This window comes from Nerophis lumbriciformis, linkage group LG22 (genome assembly GCF_033978685.3).
Source record: "Nerophis lumbriciformis linkage group LG22, RoL_Nlum_v2.1, whole genome shotgun sequence".
NCBI classification, from domain to species: Eukaryota; Metazoa; Chordata; class Actinopteri; order Syngnathiformes; family Syngnathidae; genus Nerophis; species Nerophis lumbriciformis.
The window spans coordinates 26,404,959-26,409,958 of NC_084569.2; the positions used below are offsets into that span (position 1 = coordinate 26,404,959).

Genomic DNA, 5,000 nt, shown 5'->3' on the forward strand with positions numbered 1-5,000 from the left:
CTCTTGGCATTCTCTCGATGAGCTTCAAGAGGTAGTCACCCGAAATGGTTTTCACTTCACAGGTGTGCTTGAAGCTCATCGAGAGAATGCCAAGAGTGTGCAAAGCAGTAATCAGAGCAAAGGGGGCGCGCGCGTGCGTGTGTGTGTGTGTGTGTTCTGGCAATGCTTACTTAATGGGGACATCGCTCTATTTACACAGTCACCCTTAGGGGACCTTTGACTGTATGGGGACAATAAAAACAGGTCCCCGAAAGGGAAACTTTTTTAAATGATAGTCAGATCCATTCTGAAGATGCCTAAGTGATTTTTAAGCTTTGGCCCATAAAACATGTTTACTGGTTAGTTTGAGTGTGAGACATTTGCACAGCAGCCCCCTCATTGGGCTGTAGCTGGTACTGCACTCGCTGCTCTACTCACACTTCTTCCGTGTATCGTTGGGCTGTAGCTGGTACTGCACTCGCTGCTCTACTCACACTTCTTCCGTGTATCGTTAATCACTTCCACCTGGTCCCCATAACGAAGGTGGATTGTCTGCAGGAGATGTCGGCTAATGGGATAGAAAATAAGCTGTTTAAACAAAAAGGTAAGCACATCTTTCTTATAAATGGAGGTTATTGACTATCATTTGTACAAGAACAATTTGTTCATAACCAAGTTAAGCCAAAAAATTAGGTAAGCTAGTTACGTGTTGTGAGTTAGCATAGCACGATAACTAATTCGACCTGATTAGCTGGAGAAGCTAAGCTAAGCTAAGTATAGCTCGGAAAATAAGCATGTTTTATCAATGTTGTTTTCACAAAAAGCCTATACTAATTGTATTGTCATCTCTATTTATATATTTTGCTACAAAGAGTTATGGATATATTTTTTTGAGGGCAACTCAGAACTTTTACCAACAGGTGCATTTAATTAAGAACATCAGCCTTGCTCCTAGAAACCTTTTGAATCACTTTGTGTTGTTTTTGCTTTTCATTTGGACTGGTTTATAGTCAAAGTAGCTCTAATTTAATGCTAATTGGTTGTCTATAAGGACTTCTAAGAAGTTATGTGTAATGCTTATAAAGGTATGATGGACATCGGAGATTTAGGATATTTTAAAAACCTCACATTGATTTTGTTTCACACATTTTAGAAGAAAGACAGATGTCCTGAAGACCCTGATGACCTATATGAAACTACATCAGTGAGCGATTTGTCAGTCAGTGCTGATGAGTATGTTCCACATACCACCTCTGAAAGTGAAGACAGTGAAGATAGCCTGGCAATAAGGACAAAACAGCCTTTTCGTCATGAATTCTTGGATGATCCTGCCTCAATAAGTCCTCCAGCCTGTGACAGCACAACAGTAGACCACATGGACTTGGACATAAACAGCATAACACCTGATGTCACTGGAACAGAGGAACCCTGCTCAAGTCAGGAAACAATTGACACCATGGTTGTTTGTGCTCCCCTCCAAAAACATGGAAAAAGAGTTTACAACAAAAGACATTATTGCTTGTATTGCAGTAAGCCTAATGCCAAGATGGCAAGGCATCTAGAAAGTGCACACAAAAACACATTGGAAGTAGCCACAGCTCTTAGCTTTCCAATGAGTTCCATGGAGAGAGGGAAACCGCTAGACTATATTCGTAATAAAGGGAACTATGCTCACAATGCTGCTATTATGGAGTCAGGAAAGGGTGAACTAATACCATTCAAATGACCACCTAAAGAAGCTAAAGGAAATTATTTTATGCACTGTGCATATTGCGAAGGACTGTTTACCAGAAAGGTACTGTGGAGACACATGCGAAGTTGTAGCCTCAAACCTGCATCAGTCACCCGAAAACCAGGAAAGAACCGTGTCCAGTCCATGTGCAATATACTGGGCCTGTGCCTTCAAGTATATCCAAACTACTGTGGGGAGTAATAAGTGCCATGATTCCTGATCCAATCACAGAAATAATAAAAGATGACCATGTCATCACAGATGTTGGGCAGCACCTGTTGAACAAAAGTGGTATGTCAGCAAAAAATCAACAATATGCCAGAGAGAAGATGCGGGAATTAGGAAGACTGATTCATAATGCCAGGAGAGTAACTACCTTGAAAAAAATTGAGGATTTTGTGAATCCTAAGAACTACTTGGAGATGGTCAAAGCTGTCAAATGTACTTGTGGCTTTGATAGTGGCACTAACAAATTCTGGATTCCGTCACTGGCAAATAAACTTGGGGATTCCCTGGTTAAAGTCAGCAAACTCTTGAAAGCACAAGGTTTGATAATAAACAATGAAGAGCTGGTAAGGAATGCCACTCAGTTTCAAGAAGTCCACCGTGAGAAGTGGAACGAGTTGATCTCTGCAACAGCCCTGAGGAACATAGCTGAAGGAAAGTGGAATGCACCACAACTTATGCCCTTCACTGAGGATGTTCAAAAAATGCATCAGTTTCTCAGTCAAATGCATGATGAGTGCAGCAGTGCGCTGTCTGAAAATTTTTCCACAAAGGCCTGGTCAGACCTGACAAAAGTATGTTTGACACAGATCATCCTCTTTAACAGACAAAGAGAAGAAGAGGTAGCAGCCATGCCCTTGTTGGCTTTTTTGTCAAGAGACACAACTGATCCTCATGAAGATGTGGACTGGGCACTCTCTGAAGTGGGGAAAAAACTGCAGACATTTTTCAAGGATTGTCGTCAGGGGAAAATGAGGCAGACCTGTTCCTATTCTCTTTACTCCAAAAATGGTGTGTGCATTAGAACTTCTCATTAAGTACAGGGAAACTTGTGGGTTTCTCAAAGACAACAGTTACCTGTTTGCAAGACCCACAACGATGACGCATTTCCGTGGTTCTGACTGCATACGAGACTATGCAAAAGCATGTCATGCAAAGTGTCCTGTGTCACTTACATCCACGAAAATACGAAAACATGCTGCCACCCTTTCAACTGTGCTAAACATGACACACAGATATGGACCAGCTGGCCAACTTTCTTGGCCATGATATTAGAATCCATCGCGAGTTCTATAGACTCCCTGAAAAGACACTGCAGCTGGCAAAAATCAGCAACGTTTTGATGGCACTCGAGCAAGGTCGATTATCAGAGTTTCCATGGCAAGAACTTACCGGTAGATGAAATCACAATTGGTCCAAATGGTATGTTGTCATCTTTGTTGTTTCCTTTGTCTATAATTTTTTTCCATCCTTTTGTTTGGTTTGAACTCAATTATAAGCTTAACATGTTATGGCTCCCACAGAAAGTGTTGTGGAAACTGAAGAGGAAGATCTTACCAGAGAGGAAGAACACTATTCATTTCCTGATAATGGTATATAATGTCATTACTCATTTTTGTGGTTTATTAAATGTGGCCTATGGTAAGCATGACACTGAATGTTTATTACATTGAACCCACAGAAGAAGGGGCCTTTCCAACCACTGAGGAGGAAGAAATCCCACCCCCCAAGAGACTGACACAACTTTCAAAAGAAGGGGAGGTATCATCAGGAGATCGTGCAGTGAGACATTCTTCCAAAGGTAAACTATATACATAAACTGTTTTTTTAGTTAAGTTTTATTAGTCTTTGTTTTCTCACAAATAATGCAAATGCATATGTATGCATTGTTCTCTGTGGGTTAGAGACATTATAGCAAACAAATGTATACTTAATTTCTTAATCTTATTTTATTTCTTTTATTTTCATACATATATTTTGTATGGTCACTTGCAGGTAAAGCTGCCCAGACACAGAAAGAGGTGAAGGCTGTCGAGAAGCACATGAAGCGATTCATCCCTTCTGGTATTGTACCAGGAAAGAGTGACTGTTTAAAATGTTTGAGGGCCGAACCGGAAGCTCTCCAAAACCGGGAATGGCAAGCATTGAAGTTCTATGTGTACAACCTCATTACGGCCTCCAAAAGGAGATTGCAGGTAAAATAGTAGATTAAGACATAATCAACAATACTGGTTAATTAGAACAGTTTTTTAATGTTTTTTATGTTCAATGTTGTTAAAAATAAAAAGTAAAAATAAAAGTTTAAATGAGTTTGTATTTTATTTCTGTGGTTTAAGGTAAGATAAGATAATCCTTTATTGATCCCACAACAGGGAAATTTGGGTTACTTTGTTTACGTGTTTCAAATATTGGTAAAAGAGACAATGAATTTTCTTGAAAAGTGAAACGTGTTATCCTGTCATTAATAGTACTGTAATTCTGTATGGTATCCATCCTTAGTTAAAACTAATATATTTTTTCCCTTGTCCCCACAAGTGATGATCAAAAACTTGGTCCCCATTCTAAATGATAACCAGTATGTGTGTGTGTGTGTGTGTGTGTACATCATATATTAATATAATGGATATTAGACTATGTCAAAGATTACTACTTTGTTTACTTCTTTGACAACCTTCTTAAAGTTTTGTAATCAATCAGAAATATCAAGCAGGTAAAATGTGCCAAACATGGATAAGTGTGGCGAGAGTGTTTCACATTTTTTCCATTGTGCACTCTAATGGATTGAAATGGGTGAATTTTTTTATGGTGTTTGGATGTTTTTCCATAATATCCACAATGTTCAGTGAGCAGGTTATGTTGTGTGACCATATGTGTTGACCTTTGGTTTTTTTGCACGATGATTAGGGATAGTGTTTGGATTGTCTCATACAAGTAAATGCTGTGCTATTATTTCTAAGTACTTTCAAGGGTCATCGATTTGATTTACTCACATTGTCTACAAAATGGCAGCAAATCCGTCGTATTCAGCCTGCTATTTAAGATGAATTTGAAAGCGGTGCGATACTTTGTTGTGCTCATGACGTCTCGCAGGCGTTATGGAAGAGGCTGGCGGGCCGCAGATTGGACACCCTTGGACTAGGCGGTGTCCATTGTGGCTCTTTGTTGTGTTTATTGCACTGGTACGATGACATAACATCAACGTTGCTGTTTGTATCTGAAAAAAGGACAGCCCTCAGTATCAGCGACCTTTTTGAGTACAGCCTATCTTGTCATTGCTAAAGAA

At 39.6% G+C, this 5,000-nt stretch overlaps 1 protein-coding gene and 1 long non-coding RNA gene across 3 annotated transcripts in view; both read left to right on the plus strand.

The window, feature by feature from the left end:
* The window catches only part of LOC133614999 (mitochondrial glycine transporter B-like), an 18,154-nt gene that overhangs the window by 10,477 nt on the left and 2,677 nt on the right, over positions 1-5,000 (plus strand). The window lies entirely within an intron of this gene.
* Positions 2,264-4,038, plus strand: LOC140679735 (uncharacterized). Its single transcript, XR_012051106.1, has 3 exons — positions 2,264-3,309; positions 3,399-3,518; positions 3,713-4,038. It is a non-coding gene; the product is annotated as an uncharacterized lncRNA (long non-coding RNA).